We start from the raw sequence: 24616 nt of genomic DNA, 5'->3' as shown, positions 1-24616 counted from the left end.
TACTAATTACCTAAGTCTGCTCTGGTATCTTCCATTTTGCATATGAAGTTACGAAGCAGAGGTTAGAACCTGAATGCCCAGGCTCTGTAATTTGTGAGTGAGCTTTGCAGTGACAGAGGCTTCACGTTCAGGGAGGGAAATGTGCACTGCCCTCATATCACATCTCTTCTCTAGCTAAAAGTGAAGCTAAGGAGACCAAATGCAGAATCAGGTTTTTTGTACTTATTGTGACCTAGAAATCACAACCTAATGGTTTTGGAATAGGTCACGTTGAGATTCTCATAATTCTATCTTCCCATCTCAGTCCTCTGTTTTTCCATACATGTTGGCTCATTTCTGGTTCATGCCAGAGACAGGATGTGGCAGACATCTCTTAACTTCTTGTAAGACATGAAGACAGCAAGGGCATGTTAATATTTTCTCCAATATGACAACTGAGGAGCAGGAAGTCCATCTAGGGTGTGGAACAGTCAAAACACGAAAAAGAGGTCTTTTTTCATACCTCATCGAAGAAAGTGGCAGAATGCTCTGCTGCAAGGTGACATGGTTGCTGCAGTAAGCCTCCAAGCAGAGCTCTGAACTCAGAGACTTCCTGTGACTACTTGGAAAAGACATCAGTGGCATGTGGGGATTATCAGCAGAGATGCAGCAGGAAGAATGCTGAGACGGTGTGACTGCTGGCAAGGTCTGTGGCAGTGAGGTGCAGGGTATGGCAGCTTTCACGCCCCAGGGCGCTGAAGCTCGGTGTGAACGCTGTGAGATGAGATGTGCCCTCCCGGTGTGACATGGGCCCTCCCGGTGTGACATGGGCCCTCCCGCCTCTCCTCTGCGGTGCTGCGGTGCATGCCTGTAGCACTAGGGATAGCCCTAAATAAACAGGGCTAATAAGCAGTCCTAAATAAATATGACTAAGAGCACATTTGGACTTTGCTGCCAAAGAGAATGTAAATGCACACCATTTCATTAATCATCACTCCAGCTTGCCACCATGTAGGAATTGCTTAACAGTTATTAAATATTAACTCACAATTGTCTAAACTAATTAACATGCAGGATTTATTTATGAGGTTTATGGTTTTAATTCATGATGGAAGATGAGAAAATAATCATGACAGAGTCTGTAAGAATATATCTCAGTTTTACCTGCTTATTTATGTGTAGTACTGACTAAAACAGTGCAGTGAGAGGAAAATTTTTTACCTTTTTTAAATCTTACATGTAAAAAAAAAAAAATCTCACAAGCATATACTTTCTGGAGATTTCAATTATTTGGAAATTATACATTACAAATGTAACAAAAAAATTTTCAGAAGATCAGTAATATATTGTCAAACCAGGAGCTACTTTTAACACAAAGCACCTGTAGGAAGTTCAGTAAACATGTAGGGGAAATTATCTTTTGGATATCTTCTTATATTTTTGAAAACACTTCCTCCACCAGGCAGAAGTAGCTATTGCAGAACTTGAAGTTTATAGTTATAGTAGTTATATATTGTTATATAGTTATGCATATATATATATATAGTTATAGTAGAGGTGATCTGTTCTTGTTCCCCCTGAATTTGTGTTTCTTATTTCTTTATGACTCCATCATAATTTTGTCTCAGAGATGCTGCCAGAGATAATGCCCACTAATAATACAATAGCTAATCTCCAAATGAAATGTTACAGTATGAAATGAAATGAAAGATAACAATATCATCAGCATAAATCTGAAACAGAAAATATTTTAAACATTTCTTATTCAATTATTGCTAGAGTTCTACATAAAATTTTTCATGCATTGGATTTATAATTTCTAGTACAAACCCTATATTAGTCTCAGTACAAAGGTATAACTATGTGGTCTTTTTCCCTTAGATGAAAGCTATTTGGGACCTCAGTTGGAATTTTGTCCTCTTTTGATATTTCAGAACACAATCACAAGGCTGCAAAGTGAAAGGTGAATGATCACCACAGGAAAGCAATTTTGGTGATGGGATATCAAAAAAGATGTTTTTACAGAGTAGGTATCAATTGTATAATGGCAACATGGTATTTTGTAAATAAAAAGCTGAGCTAGAATTTTATACATCTATTAGTTCCTTATTCTACCTATTTTTTGTTTTCTTTCTCTATCGGTGTTTTAGGCTAAGGGCTGTATCTGTGTCTATTTTTAAATGAAACATTGAATCACGAAGCTCCCACACCTGGTGCAAATCTTTGTGTGTTGTAATTTTTCAACTGAAAAACAAAGATAATGATAAAGACTTTTTAAAAGCACCTTCTGGATGTGTTCTATCAATAAACACAATTCTAACAAATAAAATGCACTGATGAAGGCCATCTGCATGGGAACTTCTGTGGGGTCACAGAGGTCACAGGCCAGCAGTAACTTTTACTGGAAACTTCTCTGTGGGTAGGTAGAGGGCTGGAGCCTCGATGGGACTTAATCCTGTATTGATCATCTCTGGTTAGAGTAGGCAGGTTAAGATCCTTGACAGGCTCCAGGAAGGAGAGAAGAGCTGCAAGGATTCCACAGCTCTGTGTAACAGGCAGGGGCATAGGTGGAATTTGACTCAAATGAATTTGAATTTGAATTGACAAATGTATTGAATTTGACTTAAATGAATCCAGCTTACCATGTTCAGAAAACTGTAACACAATATTTAAGGAAAAAATATTCTGCAAATGGCCAAATATGTGATCAGGACACTGTTCGGCAGAAGGGTTGAGGTTGGACTTGCACAAATTAAGTAACTCATTTGTTTTCCATATGAAATGGTAAGATTGTTATTTTTAAACAGCACTCAATTATAGAGATACGGTGATGTGTAGTCATTATAAATGACAGACTGCAATGTATTTATGGTATCTGAAATTAATCGAACAGGTGACAATGGGAAAGTTCAGCAATAGTTGATCCTTAAAAGTGGAAAAGATCTCTTTTAAAAGAAATCGGTTTAATCACTGACAGATTCTTTGTTTTGCAGAAAAAAAAAATCTAAACAAAATGTAGTCATTAAGAAGTAGAAACCTTTGACACTGTTTTCAATCAGTTCCATAAGAATGTCTGAATTTTAAATACAAAATCAAGCAAAAGGAAGGCTAGGAAGGAATGTACCTACACTGTACTGAAAAGGGACAGGCAAGATTTAAAAAAGGATCTCCAGATGACTAACAATTTGGTCTAGTGATGGATATTTTTTGCATTCTAGTGCTCACAAAAGCTAGGTTGCTGTTTCTTTATGTATTTTTTAAATTCTTGATCAATAAGAAAGACTTCCTTATGAGTCAGATCAAAATAAAAGTGCACTTTTCTAGTCTGGGCAGGAGGGCCACATTCCAGTGCAGAAGATGTAGTCTCATCCTCACAGCCCATCTTAAAGAGGTGAAATGGGCCCAGACTGTAATTCCTGTAAGGCAGTGCCTTAGGAGGAGAGAGCTTCCATAGAGGTGTTTAGGGGGTTCAAAATCAACCAGTATAATTCAGTTCATTCAAATAAGGCATACTAATTCTTCTAAAATCAATATGTCAATATAATTATACAGGCAGTAAGTCTAAGGCAAAAAAAAAAAAAAAAAAAAAAAAAAAAAAAAAAATCTCAGTGTATAAACTATTAGTTGAAAAAGGCAGGTTTTTAAAATAAGATGTCTAAAACAACTTGTTCCAAAGGCTGATATGCAGAAATCTCATCAAAAGTTTTCTTCATTTTCTGTGAGACTACCACCTTAAATTATAACATGATACATAAAATATAACCCCTAATTTATCTAGATATGCCCCCAAGTTATGGATAGGTTGTTGAAAAATTATTTCCATTCATATCAAAACTGTCTCAAAGATAAATGGTGATTAGTTCTGGAACTGTGGTTTAGACCCATTTCTGCTCATAATATTTATTTTAATTTGAAATTAGAAAGCTTACAGATATGTTTAAGAACATAGACTCTGGATTACATATGTTAATCTGGAGTATTTTTTCTAAATAGTCTTTAGTTTTTAACATTCCTGGTGTTTCATTGATACATGTAAAATTAAAACCAAAACTAACAACAACAAAAAACCCTCCACACAAAAACCAAAGCCTCAAGAAAACCTCCTTAAAAATATTTTCAATTTTCTTATTTTCCCCAGATGTATTAAATGCACCTACCTTAGGTTTCAGAGACAGGGAAAAAAATTAGTTAATGTCTTTATTTTTTGTTCTAACTTCTCACCTAACAGATTTCTGTGAAGCACTAAGCACTGTCTCCCATTATGTGACAGATTACATTCACCACTTACAGAGGTGTTTGGGATTTTTTTAATCCTGTCTCTAACACAGTACTCAAAGATCAGTGGAGCACGTTGCTGACTGCAAGTGAATGTCCTACTATATAAAGTGAAGCTTCATGAGAAAGAGAATATAGACCAAGCTTGTTGTGTAGGATCCATACCTGAGTCATCATTCATAAATTCCAGCTCAATCTGATCAAGGATCATCAGTGCTGGACAGTCTTGAGACCCATTACAAAACAAGAGCACACCATTTCTTGCAGGCAGCTGTAGGTGCTGTTCATATTGACTGAGACATGTCAGTAGCCATGGATTTGGTTCCCTCCTCAAGCAAACTACATTTTCAGTGTTTTCTACTACTCTTCTCCTTCCTGCCCTGTACTGTCCTGAAAGCCTTCCTCTACCAATCAGCTTGTGTCAGCCTCTGGTATATCCCATGTGGAGTGCCCTTTCTTCTTCACAATGCAAAGAGTGTTCTCAGTTTTCCCAGGAAGGGATTTCCTGGTGGTTCCTGCACACACTCTTGCCATTTAGTTCAGCCTAGACTCCTTGTAGGCATGAAGAGTGGCAAGGGGAAAAAGATTACTGATAATATTGCAAAACAACTTTAAAGAGGACCCACTGTAACCACAAACTATGGTGAAGGCATGGACATGAGACAAGTAACACTTCAGGGGAAAAGAGTTTTACCCCAAGTGTTTTACCATTTCAGAATTGTCAGAATTGTCAGGGCTGGCACACCACGCCAGTTGTTTTAACAACAGCGTTTTGGGAGGGAAAGAGCAGGTTTACAGATATCCTCTCCTGACTTTCTATTTTAACTCATGACATCAATACTTCTGCCAGCGGTGATGAGAGTAGATAGGAAGTGGGAACTGGCACAGGTGCATTCCCTGCTAATGACTAGGATTTCAATATTTATGTTGAAGTTACCTGATTTTGTATTTCAAACCCTGTTTGGTCCCACTGTTTATCATCTCTGTTAATGTAGTATTCATAGCTTTATGCCATTTCCCTTCAGACCCTGATATAAAAATGGGTATCTTCCAATACAGTGTAACTGAAATGTCTTAAGAATAATAGGCTGCAGTAAGCACACCACTGAACTGTTCTGTCTGTATGAGCTGCTTTTCAAAATACTGATTATAAAAAAAAAAATTGTAGAAAAACAAAGAACAGAGTGTATAAAATAAATGATGGTAAAATAATTCATATAAAGATATGTTGTGTAACCATGAAATAATTATAAAAGACTTACTTTTGAATCCTTAGGATACTTTCATCTTCTTAATTATCCAGTTCTCAGAATTCCTTCAGAGAAAAAGAAAAATCTTTTTAATTTTTTGATTTATTTTTAAAAATTTTTATTCTCAGCAGTGAGAATTGAGCTTATTACTCATATGAATTATGTGATTTAATATATGGCCAAAATTTCTTGATTGTGCCCTTCAGACTCAGAATTTTTAGGTGATCTCTCACCTCTACCTAACACTGCTCAGAAACATGTTCAGAAGGCAACAGGTGTTTGCAGTCAGCTGTGACTGAACCCTAGAGATCTTTACCATGTATGCTATTTATACAGGCTTGTCTTAATAATCAGCTTGTTTTGATTGGGAAAGACCTTGAAGATCAACAAGTCCAATCCTTAACCTGGTGCTGCCAAGGCCACCATTAAGCCATGTCCCTCAGCACCACATCTACAGATCTTTTAAATGGAGTGGTGACAACCACTTCCATGGGCAGCCTGTTCCAATGCTTGACAACCCCTTTGGTGAAGAGAATTTTGCTTATATCCAATCTAAATCTCTCCTTGGGGCACAACGTGTGGCCATTTCCTCTTGTTCAGTCACTTGTTACATGGGAGAAGAGACTGACGCCCATCTTGCTACAGCCTCCTCTCAGATAATTGTACAGAGTCGTAAGGTCTCTCTCTCCTCAGCCTCTTTTTCTCCAGACTGAACAATCTCAGATCTCTCTGATGTTTCTCATAAGGCAGTTTAGATCAAAGAGATGGACAAAGTGTTTTATTTAGGAAAAAAAAAAATCAGAAACAACAAGTTCTGTTAGTTCAGTTGCATTTTAAACACAGGACATAATAGGCAGTTCAAAATAGGTGAAACTCAAAACCAGACATTTCACAAAATGAAACACAAACGTTATCAAAACAAATCTTCAGCCATTTAAAGAGGAGATGTTTATGGAATGACAATTAAATGTTACTTTTATAATAGTAGTACAGTGAATGGTACCATAATTGGGAACCGTGCTGTTTCTTGCCTCTAGCTATCTCAGGTCAGATCTCATAGCAGAAGAACTTAGAGATCCTGAGGGAAATTTCTCAATTTCTCTCTCTTCTTCTTCTTTTTTTTTTTTTTTTTTTTTTTTTTTTTTTTTTTCCCCTTCCCCAAAAATATCACACTGTAAAGAGAAGTTCTGGAACATGTAAATTAAAAATTTAATTTAAAACTAATTTTATGCACTTTTTCAATGTACTGTCTGATTTTGTGTGTTATTTTATTTCTACACAATGCATTCTCACTATAGAATCCATAGTCTGCTGTTGGCAACTTCTTCAGATAAACACACACACGTTTATGCATTCTCCTTGTTCTTTTGCAAAAATTAATGCACAAGTTAGGAAGTACTTCCATTTCTATACCAATTCTTAGGCACCACATAATGTCTGCCTAACATTCTTCCCAGCAGTTCTTCCTGCAGAGGAAAATAATTGTTATCTTTTGGATCTTTCTGTAGCCACAGTACAGCAGTAATCAGAGCTGAAGAGGTGTAATGAATTGTTTTCCCACAAACACTGTCACTCTTCAGTGTTACAATATGTGCTACCATATCAGGAATACATGATGCTCCTGGGCTAAGCACAGCTATTGTGGATTTACCCTAAAGGTAGTTACCCTGTGAAAATAAATCAGTACTCCCAAAACAAAGACAGCAATTTAAAAGAATGTAGTAAATACCACATTTGCACTTACAGATATATCCACATTGCAAAGTTTGCTCCTCCTGCCTACTAACCTAGCACAGGGGTAAAAAGGGACAAGTTTAATTTGTTTATCTTGGAACCACTCATTTCAAAACTGACTTTCTCTCTTGTAATGTTCCTATGGTAATGATCAGAAGACCTTTCAACTGACTCTTCTTTTTGTTAGGAATGGCCTCATAGCAGAATATGCTTAGCAAGCTGTCTTTGACTGAAGAATTCATAGTTTTACTTTTAATGTAACAAAGCCTGATTTTTAATTTTTTGGTGTATGGTGCAATGGCATACTTTTAGCAGAGTACTTGGGGGAAGCAGCTGTCAATTGCGAATTGTTAAAACTGGTAACAGAAATGATGTAGACAAGTATGGTACAAGCAGATCTCTGCCACACGTGGTTGGCTCAGTTGCTATTTATGAGTCGGTGTATTTTTAGCTGCTGGCAATGCCTGCCACAGTAGAGAGGGGTACTAGATACAAATGGAAAGAATACTTTGAAAAGGTTGTTATTTTTATACTGAACTTCTCATATTGCCCAACTGATGTTGCCTCAGCATGATACTGATCACAGTCAAGGAAAACATGTCTGTCATAAGACTGTAAGAACTGCCACAGTGGCCAAACCAGAAGTCCATCTGTTTTAGCATTCTGCACATTGACCAATGGTTGCAGTTCAGAGAAAGAGTATCAGAAACAGAATAATATAAACTGGCCCTTTTTTTCTGACAAGTAGTTCTTAAAGCATTTTGGAACACTAAATTAAAGAGCAAACAATGGATTTATCTTCCATATATTTATCTAATCCTTTTCCAAACCTATCTGCTTTTAACTTCTGAAGCATCCTCTAGCAATGAGTTCAGCAATTCAAGTAAGCAACATGTTTCTCTGGTGTTTATTTTTCTTTCAAGTCCATTTGTTCTAATTTGTTAAGCATGTGTTACACCAGAGGTTTTGCTGTTTGGCTGTGCAGCACTGTTTAAAACTTTCTTCAGCTTGTTGCTGGCTGCTTTAGTTGTGACTTTGCTGCACAACTTTTTATCTTCTGCAAAATTCCAGTATACACCTTTTCACTGTCATTTGTGAATAGCTTATACAACAGGATCTGGACCTGTGTAGATTCAGTGGTATCCTACTGGCTATTTTCTCTATTATTTGTGGAAAATGATCATTTATTTGGATGTCCTATTTAGTTGTTTGCCTGTGAATGATCTTTGCTCTCTTTCCACAACAGTTTAGCTTCTTTTAGAGCTTTTACTAAGGTACTTTTGTGAAAGAAGCATTTTACAAATCCAAATATGCAAGAATCACTGGCTCAGCCTTATAATTGCTATGCTTACCCACTCAACTTCCTTTTGCAAAATTCATGTTGATTCTTCCCTCATATTTTAATTAATTATATTTTCTACTGGTTACATTTTACAATAATTTCAATCAGTTTGCTACCCACAAAAGTCAGACTTTGGATATTGTAGTTCTTCAGATCACCTCCAAAGCAGTTTTTAAAAGCTGATGGCATGTCTGTCATCTTCTGCTCTCCTGACTGGTTGAAGTGACAGGTTACACACCAAAATTTTCTAGTGAGAAAATTAATGTTTAAAAGTCCTGAATGACCATTCTATGCCCTAGCAGTTATTTACTACTTTTGCAACTGATTTGTTCTACAACCTTTTCTAATGACATGTCAGTGTGAGAGCTCTCAGATTATTCTCCAGATCTTGGTGTCTTCCATTACCCATCTAAGATTTCTCAGCTATAGCAAGGTAGTTCCATCAGAAGGCATTCTCACTTACAATTAAGTGCACACCTCTTTAATCAGATAAGGACTCCAAATTGAGAGTGTTCAGAAAGAAACTGTCTGCTTAGACTATGTTATGAAAGAACTGCAAGAAGTAATAATAAAGGAACAAGAGCTAGCCAAAAGCAGGATACTCCTAACTGAGGTTTCATATATCACAAAAAAAATTTTAAACAATGTTAAATATGTAGAGGAATGGTTTGTTTACATATCTTAATATTCTATCCAAGGACTGAGAAAAGATGATTGGGAATTTTCTATAAAATTTTACAAGATTATTTTTCACCCTACATAAATAAATCATTACTTTTTTTGGATTCAGTCTGAAGGTAACCCCCTTTACCAAAACTACTCAGTAAAATAAGCATAATGGTGGAATCAAAACTCATAATGAATTGTCTTCACTTACTGACTTGCAATGCTTGTTGCAAACAGAGAATACTAGTGTGTAACTATCCATTTCATCCCACTCCTCTTTTGCTTTCACTTCCAGAAGTGATGTATTGCTAATGTTAAGGTTTTTAATCACATTTGAAATATTGGATAGACTGTTAAACCGAGCAATAGAGCAAAGATACTTATTCAGCTTTTTGTTCTCTGTAGCTGAAGAAAATTCCAAAGGAAAAAATTCAAACAGTTAAAGCTCTAGACCACACTTCTTTTCAAAGCTATGCGAGTGGAATAGAGAAAATGTCTTCATCATAACTCCATGTACACTCCCTCCACAATACCAGTAACTGCTTCTTTACCAGTCTGGCTGCCTGGCTAACTGGTTCTTTATTGTACTGTAGCCAATGCCAATGAAAGTAACTGAGGAAGCATATTTAATGTTTTTGTCTGTAGCTTTCCCATCTCCACTTATCTCACACTTTTAAATCTATACAAAATGTAGATTTAAAGCTTTTCTTTCTGACTTCCACTGCTTTGAGCTCTCTCTTGGGTTTAATTCTTTCTTAGAAGCCAGTTCCTGCCTCTTTTTGTTGATTCTTTTTTAACACGCACACACACAGTCTCCTTTTTAAGTTTATCCACACTAGTGCATGAAAGAAAATACATGCAAGTGTAAAGGAAATTCTCTTCACAGCTGGTTTTCTTTGCTTTGATCTCACTGAGGGCTTGGGTACTTAAAATACAATTTATCTGAGTTTCAAGTACTGAAAGCTGAGTCTGAAGCCAGAGTCTGCCTTTCTGTCTGGCCTTCAAATTCTCAGTGTTTACAGAATCACCGAATAGTTGAGGTTGGGAGGGACTTCTGGAGACTGCCTAATCTAAATCTCTTGCACAAAACAGAATCCACTAGAAGCTTCTGCTCTGGATCTTGTCCAATAAAGTTTTGAACGTGTCCAAGGATAAAAGACCGCAAGTCATGTTTTACCACCTTCACAGTAAAATAATTTTTTCTTATGTTTAAATGGAATTTCCTGTGTTTCTTTTTGTGACCATTGCCTTTCTTGTTGTGTCCTTCCAACATTGCTTCTGCACATTATTGGGCTCTCCTGGCCTATGCAAGTAACCATCCAACTCTCACATAAGTTAATAGGCATTCAAATGTAAGTGGAGTGGCAAGTCAGTTTTCTCAAGAGAACATCCTGTCAACTTAGAAAGTAATTACTGGCTCCATCTTTCCTATTACTGAAATACTCATTATGAGCCATGTACACAGGGAAATGAAGCCAGAAATGGAACATGGTGGTTCAACCTGATGGCATTGCAGGGGAAGAGAGTCCTAAGTTCCTGGTTGATGGATGGAACTGGTTTTGATTTCTTTCTCCAGGGAATACTAAGAATAATAAGATCAGAGACCAGGGTTCAACTATTAAGCTGTACAGCCATAGTGCAGTAACAACCCAGAACGAAGGGCGTATATATGGAAGATACAGTCATATGGGAGAGAAGAATTCAGGCCACAGCAAGATTTTCAGTACATTTGCAGTTTACACAAGCATTGGTAGCAGCTGCACAGTTGCTGAGGCAGAAAGGTCAGACAGGTACCAATGAAATTAATTACTGGGCCTGAAACTAATAAATTGACTATCAAGATTTTAGTATTCCCAAAGGGTGTGTGTACATTTCCCATGAAAGGATTTCTTTATGGGATTATGTAGGCAACTTGTTAGGTCACCTACTCCCAGCACAAGCAGCTATAAATCCTGGTACTACTCTCTGATATCAGCAGGCAGGGTGCTTGCTCAATGTAGGATAAAGTCCTGTGGTGTCAAGAATACCTTGAATTCCTTCCTGCCTCCCCACTTAGGTTAGGTGTAGCTCACATTGTACCAGATGCAAAGGACAAGGCTTAGTCTCCTTTCCAGAGTCTGAGATGGGTTTTTCAAATATACCTTGGGGATCTAATCTCTTCAATTTCCTAAAGTGACCCCCCCATTCATAAATGCTGTGAGCATTAGGAGCTATGTCTTTGAATTGTTTTGTTCTCCTGATTTAGTATGTTGAATTCTTACCTAGACCTGTTCACCTTAGTAATTTGACACCAGTAACAGGACTACAACATGGTTTTCAACGAATAGCCAGCCAGGTTAAACTCCAGCTTCAACTAGACAACATCAGTTGCTGCAGAATTCCTCTTCTCAAGTCTGGATGAGAGATGTTTATTTTAGTCATTATAATATTCTTCTCCTAGACAACTTTACCCTGCAAAATTTTACCAGTAGAAAAAAAAAATTATTTTACAAGACAAGTCTCACCATAATCCACAATATTTTTAATATAATTTAGATAATTCCAGATAAAAAGCAGTCTCTCACACCGCTTTTACAAATGCTGAACATGAGCAAATACCAGATGTGGATGCCACGTGACCTGCACAGATGAAACAAGACTAGAAAGCAGGTCCTCAAAATGCTACCAACTGGTGGGACAGAATTACATTATTTGATTGGATAGCCCTTTGCCTGCCTGCTGAAAAAGACAAAGAATACACTTTCCATAATCTGTTTCTTTTATGGGTGTACTTTTAAGTTGCAGAAGTTGCATTTTCTTTGCTAAACAGCACAATAATAGGCCTTGTGGCCTCTGAAAGGACTGTCTGGGAGCACACATTCCTACCAGGTGGTACATACGTGAGCTGCAATGCCTGATCTTTAAATAGGTCACCAAAGGCAGTGCAGGGTGTGAGAAATTTCTATATGATGATATCTGAAATGTGCCAAGCAACCATTTCTTTGTAAATTTGTGGTTTGGGGTGGACAACAGATGTGGGAAATTGTTACTCTAAAATGACGGAATTTCTTAAAAAAAAAAATCCCCAACGTGTAGAATGTTAAAAAGAATGATAGTTTTTGGTGCACATGTAAACTTTGTGGAAGACAGAATATGGTAGAGAAGTAGTTGTTGAGAGACCACAAAGGTTTTACTCTATTTACACATCAATTAATGCCCATATGAAATGATCATTGTTGGGGAATGAATGCCCTGTCCCCCTCCATAGTTCTTCCTACTTCCACTTACCGACAAAAATTAAGAACATAGCTAACAACTGATATGGCTAGAGAAAATGATAAAATAAATCAATTTAACAGTGGACACACATTAGTAATCACTTTACATAGGCCCATGTTTGTGAATCCAATTAACTCCTGTGGAAGAGAAATGCACCTTTAATAAATAAGGAAAACAGACATGCAAGATAGGTGGAAACTGTAGCGTGTCCATGTACTGGAAATTGTACTATTAGTTCAAATTATTTCCTAGAAAGGGATTAAGGATTTGTATGACTGACAATAAAACAGCAGGTGAAATTCAGTGTGGATAAATAAGAAGTTGTGAGAAGTTTAATTTGTTCATCTATAGTAATACCTGCCTATGCAGCACCACTGTGGACCCAGCTGTGTTCCAAAGGTGAAGGGAGTGCTCAAACCCCTCTGCACCAGACAAGTGTAGCCTGGCCCAGCAAGCTGCATTGGAAGCCTTTTTGAGCATGCTCAATTTGGAGGGAGCTGTATGTGGGCTCTGAATACAGAAGTCAGTTCACTCTCTTTGTGATAGGGTGGAGCCTGCTACTACAGAATTGTAGGTATCTATCTCTGAGTATTATTCTGAATGCAGAAAGGGTGTCACACAGTCCAGTTTATACATTTAAAGTGTAAATACAACTTTATATATGCAACAGCTTAGCATTTTTCCGTACAATAAGGATAATTTTTATTTAATTTCTTGTGCAAACCAAATCTTCTTGAAGATGTGCACAGTGACAAACTGCTCCTTATAAAGGATATTTTGTAACAGGTATTTAGATTTCTTTTTGACAGCTGACCCTCACTGATGTTATAATGTATAGTTTCCTATTTCCAGCCTATCAGACCTTGCCTTACTCTAAGTAATAAGATGCTAAACTCCCAAATGGTCATGGTACAAACTGGCAGCATTTGCTGTTAGTGTTTCAAACCTGGCATATACTTTCCAACCTACAAAGAAGAAATCCAGGCAATAAATTAGAAGAAGGTAATACACACGGGAAGAGAAGGCAAAAGTTGTGCTGCTTAAGCTGATGCTGGAACTACAGTGAGGTTCAATACTTGAATCAGATCTCTTGCTTTGACATGCACCTCAACAAACAGTCCTATAGTAAATTAGTAAGGCAAAGAAAAACACATCTTCAGATCAAATCAAGAAGTGAACAAACTACAATGTTTGTTCCTCAGATACCTCAAAAGATACCATGTGCATCACCCTGCACTGATCATTGGGATGGAGGATTCTGTCTCATAAATTCAAGGAAGACCTACAGTAATAAAGGGGTTTGTCTATGTGGCTCTTTATAGGTCTGTAAAACCTAGGGCTCAGCTCAAAGCATGGAAAAAGGCAAAATTCCCATTATTTCTATAATCTTTGACACACAATTTACATATTGCTAAAGCATCAGTGCATGCCTCCTCCAGTGAAATTTATGAGTTGACTGATTTCTTTGTATATCTCTGGGGTAGTGAGAAAACAGGATTTGGATTCTCAGATGACTGATACTACATAAAAACAATGCCACATTTTCTTCTCCTTCCTGGCAACATATTGTACAAAAAAATCAATTAAAATGAGCAGCTCTTGGACTGGTAAATCATTATTTTGTGCTAGAAAGTGGTGACTTTTAAAAAGTTCTCTTCTTATACAGCTAACTTTTTTTTTTTTTTTAATGTGAAGAGATTAACTGGAAGGCAGCTAAATTAAATCCATACTTTCCTCATAACATCTATATAAGCCAACTTTATCTTAGTATGCTATACATATTACAACAAAAAGGAGAATGGATGGTCTGCCTGTTAAGATTTAATCCATACAATGACAGTAGCAGAGCTATGTGATTACAGCCATCTGCATTCTGCAGCAGATAAACAAGGAGTATATGTTGTATGATTGACTGGCTTGCTATGCCCTTGACAGCCTCTCAGCAAGTAATGAAGCATGAGCACTGGTGCTTAGCAGAATCACACATTACAATTTCCTTGCTTCTTTTCAAGTAGGTGAAGAATTGTGTGATTACAAGCTTTATTCTGCCAATGACACAAATAAACCACAGTACTACTACTTTCTACAAACCTTGTCTTTCAACTATTCTAACCTGGCATTTCACTCAGATCTTATCAACAGGAAGCATCACTGTTTCTTTACAATGCACGTGTTGTTTCGTGTAATTGTCAGGCTTTGCTTCACTGAAAAAGTAGCTTTAAATTCCTCACCTGCTTTAAGTGAAAGAAAATGCTTCTATCACTCAGGAATGTGACTGAATAGTTGTATAAAAGTTTGCTTTCATAATTTTTAATCTTCCAGATTTATTTTTAATTGAAAAGAACTGCCTCCGGCACTAGATAACCACAGGTTTTATATAAATAGTCACTGCTGAATTACTATGTATCTACAGAGGCAGAGGCCCTACAGAGACTCTTTATTAGTCAGGCAGTATATGTCTATTCCTTCAAGTATAAAAATGCCATTTATTTTAGTAACTGCGTGTAAAATACTGTGCATGGATCAAACTGACAGGACGCAGAGCATTGTTTGTAAAAAAAAAACCCCTCTTCCTGTTGATTTAAGATTTCCCCATAACAAAAAAATTATTTACAGATAGCTTCTTAAGTAGTCTCTACAAAAACCTAAGATGAAGAATATCCTTGCTAGAGATCAATTTCTGTCTATGGTACTGAAGCTAAATAACTATTGTTTCAGAAAATATAAAAAATAAAGTGAGACCACTGACAGAGAGGGTACAAACCCTGCAGAAAAGTGAGTCCAGGAATTGAAGAATGCATTAAACTAATAATTTTGAGCTCGATTCCCCTGAAATCTGCAAGAATATTGACAAAAAATATTTTTGTGCACTGATCACAATTTGCATTCTTTCCTAGTTATTGGTTTAATAAGACAGGGAAGAGTGATGTATTAAAAAAGACTAATTTTGGCATAAGGATAGTTCCCTTCAACTTGCTCTACATTGCATGGCCATAGACACACCAGCCTCTGCATTTGGGATCTCTCAGTGAATTTCACAGATTTCAGAATAACTTGTGATCTGGTGTTCTCAAGTTTTGTTTATCATTTCTATTGCAAGATTTGCAATAGAATTCAAATTTTTAAAATTCAAATAACTATGTAAAACAATAACAAGAACCAGAAAATAAGTGCTGATATTTGAGTGTCTTACCTTGCTTGTGCAAATACACGTAAAGGACGGGTAACACAAACGTATTTTTAAAATACTGGTACGTAGACTTGTGCACAAGTTAATTTCTTCCAAGATCTGAGCAACTTTGTTCCACGTGAATGTTACATGAACTAGCCGAAAAATAATCCTCACTTCAGTAGTGAGAAGTTTCTCGCCTGTGGTTTAGCAGGGTGGATTAGCAAGTGCTTTTTGCTTTCCGTGCACAAGGTGGTGCGCTTACCAACAGCCGGGATGATCCGAGCGTTCCTGAGAGCGAGAGACCTCATAGCTTCCCCGAGCACAGAACTCTTCCCATCCAGCTCTTCCATCATCTGTCCTGACAGGACAGAACTTTAGGCTTCTGTTCCTTTCTCCAGATACAAGAAGAGGTGGAAGAATATTAGAAGCAGGAAAAAACTTTCCCTTTAGCAGTTTATAAAGGTTGAGGTCCAGGGCTGCCTGCCACAGATTTCTCCTCCAGAGGAATTAACACCTCTCACTTCACCCTGCAAATAATTAGATGTGTGCTCCATGGCAGATGAATGGAGAGGTTCATCTGAAGCAGCCCTCACACATCTGCTTGCAATCATCTGATCATACTGTTAATTGGTATGAGCTGCATTATTTCCTCTGATGGGCTCATGACAGATTTCTTATACTACAGAGCAGACAGGAAAAGAGGAAAATCCAAAGAGAATACTTAATGCCTCTATTTTTTAGAAGATGCCGTTTCTTTTAAAAGTATCCATATTTACCCTTCTATAGCCTATGAGTGAAGATCACAGCATCAGTCAGCTCTGAATGCTCAGTGTTTTCTCCCCTCTCTTCCAGAACACAGAGAGAGCCAGGCATGGGCACAAGTTACCATGCCATAAACAGCAACGAGCTGCCAGCAGGTTGTGCTGTAGGCAGTTCTATCAGCTGGCCGAACACAAAGCCATGGTAAAGCCTTGCTCACAAGTGATGGTATCAGCACATCTAAATTTCTCCTCTGCCTTGGCAAGTTTCAAAGGGGAGAGCTTCAAATACAGGGTAATAAAACCAGGAAACAACTGGGCAGCCCTGGCAAATGTCCACTGGAGCAAACTGCAAAATGAGGAAGTTCAACAGGTGGAATCAGAAACTGACTGAAGAAATAAAAATAGTAGCAACACTACTGACTACTGCCCTGCATAGCCTATATATGCCCTATGAATATTAAGGTATATGTACACATACATACAAGTATAAATATTTATAAAACCTCAGAACAGCCCCTTAAATGAATAGAAGTGGGAGAGTGACAACAGCAGTCTTTTACAGTCTAACTTGTCAAAATATACATATTAGAATAACTTAATATCTATATATAACAATGCTCCTACAAGTAATAGCTGTTGCAAGTAACACTTGCAAAGATGTTAAAGTCTCTTAGAGATGCCAGCAAGCTGAGTTCCAACATGCCTGAGATGCAGACAGGCCCAGTCGTACAGCAGATGGCAAAAACAAAGATACAGTGGAGAAATCTATTGTCTAACTCACATAACTATGCCTTGGACATAGACATGAAAAGACCTTTGATCTTAGAATTTCTGTTTCTGGTATCCAGCACTAATATGTACAAAGTTTTTCATGTATTACAGAAGCTGCTGGGTCAATTTCTTAAAAATTAGACCATGTTGTCATTATGATACCACTATATTATCAGTGTAGGAGAAGAATGGCTGCCAAATACTGTGTTGCAAAAGCAATGATGAGCCAGTGAAACATGACAATTAAAATAAGCAGTGGAAAGCTGTACTTCATGTACAAGACTAAAAAATAGTTGAAGAGAAAGAATATGAAGAAAAGAAAAAAAACATATCACCAAACACAGAAATATAAGAAGCTTTTATATTAAAGAGAATTTTAATTCAATTGAAAGAAACCACCAGGTATAATAATATTCTGCTATGTTCCCTCCTCACCAGAAAGTCCATCATGAGGAAAACCCAGAAATCACTGGGAAGGATAAAGAAGGTCATAGTGCAGTCCATCCTGCCAAACTCATTTCTCTTGGTCTCAAGGAAGCTGTGTGAGCTTTCCAAATACTGCAAATAGCACACTCCCTTCCCACCATGGAATATCTAAAGGTCAGTGGAGTCCTTGAGTCTAATCTCCACAAGTTTCCATAAACTAGTTTTGGCTGATTTTTTATTTTCTAAATTTCTTGTTAATACTGAGTACTCTCTGTACATTCCTGACACCTGAAGAGGTGCAGTCTAAGAATGATTTAAGTTTCTCCCTCTAACCTAATCTACAGGATCTGCTGCTGGAAGGAAAAAGTTGTACTAGCTGGTATCTGTGATAAAGCAATGAGTTCTCATGTTGCTGTATGTTTTTAAAAAATTCAGATTTATTCATGGTGAAATGGGTAATGGAGAGTTATGATATTCCATATAATCAGATACAAACACATTATTGTTAGTTCTCACTGTCCTGTGCTTGTTTAGGACTGGTGGTTCAACACTGAAAGGTTGATAACTCATCATCAGTCTCATTGGCTATCCAGCCCCCTAAACTATCCTAGCTGTTAAACATGGATAACATCTGTATCATTTAAGACAGTGTTTTAAGTGTTTTAAGAAGGATTTGGCTTTCTTTCTGATAAAAAGAAAAGTTGTGTGGTTTTTTTTGTTTTTTTTTTTTGTTTGTTTGTTTGTTTGTTTGTTTTGTTTTGTTTTGTTTTGGTTTTTTTGTGTATTGTCTGAATACTTTTCATGGTACTTGACTCTGCAGTAAATTTGTAGCAGCAAATCCCGTTTTGCAAACATAGAACAGAGGAACACTGTAGACTCAGCCAAATGAGCAAACAAAGGTTAAGGAGACACGTTTCTATTCAAATACACTTTGCAAAGACTACACAGAAAGTGCCTGACAGAGTGCATTCTGTTAAAAAGAAAAGGCTCCCTGCCTGGCCCACATCTGTGACCACTGGATCTGTCAAGGGAAAATTTGCTATTGGTTTCAATGGCTGATGAATCAGACCCCTCAGTAATGGAGAATAAGAATAATAAATCTTGGGGAGGGATACCTGAAGAAAGGGTCTACAGATTCTACATGTTTATTACAAGGATAAAAGTGATCGAATGCGTCTTTCTTGTCAATCTGGATACTAGAAAGATAGTGAGATCCATCAGCAAACCCAGAAGCCAACTGTTTTTCACGTATATGTGAATTGTGGGAAGTGAAGGGCCATTAGTTTTTCCTTTTCAAGTAACATGGAAACTCAATTTTTTTTAGCAAATGAAATGGCATAACAGAGCCATACTTTAAAATGGAACTTTTTTTGTTCAGTATAAATAAGAATTAATACTACCCTGATGGTACATTTTATAACCTTAAATAGAGCTCCTTTTCAAGGAAGATCAGGAATTTGTTTTGCTAAGTAGCTATGGGGTGGCGAGACAGTTGTTCCACAATCTTCTTTGACAATGGGATAAATCTGACCTAGTCTAATGTAGTCTCCCTGTGTATCTCTTTTAATAAGAGATGAGATGCTAAAGGTTTGATTTTGATTTCTTCTTATACATCACCTGGGAAACCCCAATCTCTGTTCTGAGGTAAGTCAGAGTTATGGTGAAATCTGTTTCCAGCTTGTAAGATAAATGCATCAGATAGCTCCTTACTTCAGTATGCTCCTTACAAAAGAGTCTGCGCACACCATAAATCCATTTCAGTGAATTATGACTCATAAGAGTCATAGAGTCATGAGTCATGCTGGTGGCCTATTCATGCCCTCTGCAATGAAGAAAGCATTCCCTCACGTGACTGAAGGTAGCAACATGTGCTGGAATTACCAAACCAGTTTGAAAAGACCTTTTTCCCTTCAAATCAACCACAGGAGGAGGATATAGGGCTATTTCTTACCCACTGGAATTGCAGTCATTGGTCTACAACTCCGTAGCAGTGCTTGACTCTGGTTTCAGGTTTGGCAGCACCTAAAGCCACGTAGTTCCGCATTATGAGAGCCTGGAGCTAATGAGCAATTTGTTGTGTCTGTACAGCCCAGTGCTCCTCGGCTGTCTCAGATCCCAGGAGACACATAGCTCCCGTGAGTGTGGTGGGGAGCTAACAGTCCCACTGTCCTGTGTATTTTGGTGGCCATACCTGGTCCTGTAACCTCAGAACAGCTCCAGCACGGGAATGTCCGCACAGCCGTGCCTGCTGCGCAGATCTCTTACCCCGTTGTCAAGTGATCAATTTACGAGACAATAACGGTGTTAGAATAAACCCCTAAAAAGGAAGCGAAAGAACCAGGGAGAAGGCTGGAGGTGTGTTGGTGTGCGAGCACAGCCCCCGGCGCCGGGATGGAGCCGGGGCTGAGAAACAGGGTGTGTGGGGGGTGGTAGCTGCGCTGCGAAATGACCAAAACGGGGCGAAAGCGGATTTAAATCTTCCCTCAAATCCTCCAGTTTATCAGAGTTGTGCCACGTGGTTTTTGGGCTGTTCTACACAGTAGCCACTGCGTGGCAGGAGAGATCAACCCTACGATTTTCTGAGGAGGGCGGCAGGGGAAAAGTGCAGCCCGCAGCTGCTGGCGTGGGACAGGCGCCATCTTGTCCGCCTGCAAGCGGCGGACCCGCGGGTTTGGGGTTAGGGACCGCTGGAGAAAGAACTCCCGCTAGCAGAGCCACTGTGCCCTTAGCTGACAGTTAGTTACTTTTAAAGTGCGAAAGGATCCAGGTTTGCTCTGGCAGTTCGTTCAGGTACCTGGACAGAGCCAACAGCTGGCATGCGCTTCTCCGCCCAGGAGAGTGCGCCCGGGTCTGCCCTGAGGGAGCGGCGATTCCTGGGGAGCCGCCGAGGGGAAGGGAGTTGGACGCATCTGTGGGCCGCGGGGAAGCTGGTTCGGAGCAGGAGCTGGCTGGACGTGGATGTGCAGGACAGCCAGGGAAAAACCTCAAAACTGAATTTAAAAATAATTCCCTCAACAGAAGACAATGGAACTCCTTGTCGCGCCAACAGTAACTCCCTTGAAAAATGAAATGGCTTTTCCCCTCTTACAGTCCAGCATTCCTTAAAAGAAACAGAAAATCTTTTGATCCACATTCACAGCAGAGTAGGGAGCCCTGTGTTTACCAAATGCTAAATTTTGTGAAAAAGATGCTTTCAGAACACCACAGTTACTAACGCAGTCAGATGCCACTAATGAAGTTGAGCTCAAGACCTAAAAATGCTACAAAAAGTCAGTGCATTGTTGTTGCTGCAAATCTGGTACAAAACCTGTAATTTCAAAATTTTGTTTTCCTTCTATATTGGATTTCCCAGGTGATGTATAAGAAGAAATCAAAATCAACCCTTTTGGTTTAAGTCTACTAGAATGTTTTCAGTACTACCCAAACCAAAATTATTTTCCATTTGTTTAGTTTGGCTGCAGAACTGAAAGGTAGTGTGTCATCATCTATACATAAAGGCAAAAAGACATCTTCAGGACAAGCAGAGTTTTAATTAAGTTCAGTATTTAAGATGGATGCTGAATGGCATTACTGACAGAATGTATGTGTCCTGACAAGGAGTTGAAATAACAAGTGTGATTTTTAAAATGTTAATTTTGAATGAGATACCAAAAGCTTCAGAAGTGAGTCAGGACCTTTCTTAAGTAATTAACACATACATAGAGAGCAACGATGGCACTAGTGAGCTTGTATGCAACAGAAATAAACAGAGTTGGGTAATACAAAATAAAAAGACAAATATTGCCTATGATGTAAGCTACAGACTGGGCAGATTAGCATAAGTATTGACAAACTAAAAGAAAAAACCAAATGTAAACAATCCAAACCTACATCTCTTAACTAAAGCCATCAGATCAAAACACTTCAGGTAGTACCAGGCTGTTTAGAGAATGGTGTTGAAACAGGGGAACAACTGACATTGAAATCCAACATTACAAAAAAAGCAAAAGCACAAAAACATCCATATGGATTTGCAAAAGTTTCAGGAAACATGATCCAAATTTTAAGCATGTGGTTTTGATAGAAACTTATGAAAATTAAAAATTTAAGGGTCACAAATATATTTGCTTATTGTGGAAATATATTTGCTTATTGGAAATTCTGTAATGGATCTGTGCCTTATACCTATTAGGGAGGAGACTTCTGTGTTACAAACCTTTGCTGCGTTACAATGTCCTGTTTCATTTTTTCTTCCATTTCTCATGATTCTTCCAGAATTACGATACTAGTTCTGAGAGGCAACAAGCATATAACCTGGCTTTTATGAAACATGTAGAATGTATTTCCAGCATATGAATGTGAGCATTAGTCTCAATGGGGCTACTTGACTTGCTAAAAAATTCGATTAAGCTGTTCTGGTAGGATGACTATCTACACAAGACTGTAAGTCTCTCACTTCTACAAGCAACAACTTTGCACTGGTTACAGGTTAAACAGGTTTGCAACTCAACAGGAAAGAACAACTGTGAGAAAACTTAAATGTTGATCAACTCAAGACACTATTGCTACAAGAAATGACTATGGCAAGACTAATCCTACTTCTTTGGACATCTGAGGGTCTGGCTAAAGTTCAAGAGAGAAGTTTGAGTGTACATGGAATGAGGAACTAGAATCCAGCTGTCAGTGGCCAAAGGAGTCATAAACAGCCAAATGGAACAAACAAAGTAAGAAAAAAAAAGTAAGAGTAAGAAAAAAAAACCCCACATTTATTCAAATTTACTCAATTCACAAAGACCTGTTCATTCATGTGATCTTTTTACATGATCCTGATAAACTGCTGGTTCTTCTGACACTGGTTTTCATTGTGCACTGCAAAGTAAAGAACATAGGCATTCTTAATAAAAAGTCATTGGTCTGCACCAATTGTCTGGTCATTTATTCAGCTATATCTCAATTTTGATGCTGTAGAATTTGGTGCAGAATATATGAACTACTGTAAAACCTACTAAAAGGAGAACAAAAAGGAAAAAGAAACACCATTCTTAATATTGCAAAGACAGTCATGCAAATTCAAACCAAGTGTGTCAGCTTCCTAAGTCCATAGCCAGCCAAACCCAGTAACACTAGGGGGGTGAACTTCACCTCTCTATCTCAGTGGGTTGTTTACATTTTTCCCTGTAGGTTTCAAAGTCAGTATTCATTCCTGATCTCCACTGTTGGCCATTCTAAGAGTTATGTCTTTCAGAAGTTTGTGTCCAAGGCAACTTGTTTTCTTTGATGAGTTCTTTCCTTGGATTAGCTACTCATTTTGCTCTTCAAGAGACAAAACTGACAAAGCTTGATTTTATGTATGCTTTTGATGATTAGGTTGCTTCCAGGATATTTTTCAGTAGCACTACTTGAAATGTTGCTTCAACTTAGCACTTTGAGCAGCGGCTCCAGGATCAGGACTTTCTCATAGAGTATCTTCCAGCTTAAGTATAATACAGGTTGCATATGTTGCTAATGACAAGGCAGCAACATCTGTTTATTTTACATGGCATTTCTGAGATACTGAGTGTATAGCTGATTAGAGCTATATTTAATTGGATTGCTCGTAAAATCTGAATTGTAGAGCAGCCATCAGCAGCTGTAGGTGAAATTCTCAGTATTGCTCATGGATGGCACACTAAGAAGGAAGCAATATAAAGGCTCATCCAGATAAGAAAGGAGTTTTCTTCTGAAAAATAGCTGCACCTCTATCTAAGATAAATGGAAGGAGTATTCAAGTGTGTTATTAATGCACCCTTCATATCAATCAGTCACAAAAGCAACATGATAGTATCTCTTGAAAAGTGGGGCCTTTCCAGGTACCTTGCCTTCCCTAGCCATTCCAACACTTTATCAGCCTAAAGCGTGACACCAGAACAGAATATAGTAGTCACTTGCCAGGAGCTGAGGGAGAAGTTGTTAAAACTTCAGCTAGGGTACATAGCAGAAAAAAACCTTTCATGGGCAAAACCAGCAACAATGGCAATTACAGAGGGAAGTGTTTGTGTCCCTAGAGGCTAGATCAGCCCCTAACATGCATTTTTTTGGCATGTGTCTTCAGGATGAGAATGTGCATTGTGACCTCATCTGCTTGAGGGTATTGCAAAATATATGTACTTTAATAATGCTATAAGGTTCAGCTTCTTCTTTGCCAAATGATCCAGGACTTGCTGTCCTGAGGCATAGGTCATTGCATCCAGCAAAAAGGGTAGGCTGATGAATTTTGCTAGACTTGGCGTACCTTAACACTCAGAGAAGGGATGCCTGCATTTTCTAGTCCCGGTTTCTTATGTATTACATCTGTTCCATCTTCAGACTCTGCCTTTGCCAGCTGCGCTGTCTGTGAGAGCAGAACCTGGAAATTTCTGGCTGCAGGCACTATGAGTGGCCCCTTTGCTTGCCTTTCTGACTGGCGCAAGTTTGCATTTCAAACAGGATGATTAACTTAGTCATAAACCTCCTGCGTCAGCATGTTGATATGACCTTAATCCTTTCCCGTGTTTACAGGTCATGGCAGTACTTTAACAGGCAGATTCCAAGCCCTGCAATGTGATTAGTCTTAGTACCACTCCACATTGTCCTCCTACCTAAGCAGACTCTGCTGGAAGCATTTATTTGCACACTGGAGTCTACAGGAGCACAGGGCATTGAACTGCACTTGCCTTGTTATTTTAAGGACGTGTGATGGTTTGCCTCTAGGGGTGTCTAGATACATCCACAATTATCACATACTGAGAAATAGTCTCACTACAGTGATCTGCTTCACTGCCCGGAGCAAAACATACTGATGGTTCAAGTGGGAACTGGCTTCCTGACCTGTTAATTATGAATGTTTTATGGTGATGTTCACCTTTACTGCTTCATGAAATTAAGGGAAAAAAGTCACAAGAAGCATCAAAAACCTCAAGCACCTCTGTCACTTCTGCACCTCAGCTGACCTCCAAGCAAAATGTTTCATACAAGCAGGCCCAAG

The 24616-nt window shown here is 38.3% G+C and overlaps 1 long non-coding RNA gene across 1 annotated transcript; it reads left to right on the top strand.

Moving 5' to 3' along the window:
- The first annotated feature begins 6791 nt into the window (after window positions 1-6791).
- LOC139797022 (uncharacterized) lies at window positions 6792-22867 on the top strand. Its single transcript, XR_011726245.1, has 3 exons — window positions 6792-8121; window positions 17647-17808; window positions 22102-22867. It is a non-coding gene; the product is annotated as an uncharacterized lncRNA (long non-coding RNA).
- The last annotated feature ends 1749 nt before the right edge of the window (window positions 22868-24616 follow it).

This window comes from Heliangelus exortis, chromosome 5 (genome assembly GCF_036169615.1).
Source record: "Heliangelus exortis chromosome 5, bHelExo1.hap1, whole genome shotgun sequence".
NCBI classification, from domain to species: domain Eukaryota; kingdom Metazoa; phylum Chordata; class Aves; order Apodiformes; family Trochilidae; genus Heliangelus; species Heliangelus exortis.
The sequence above is the reverse complement of the archived record's forward strand: the minus strand, read 5'-3'. Positions and strand labels throughout refer to the sequence as shown.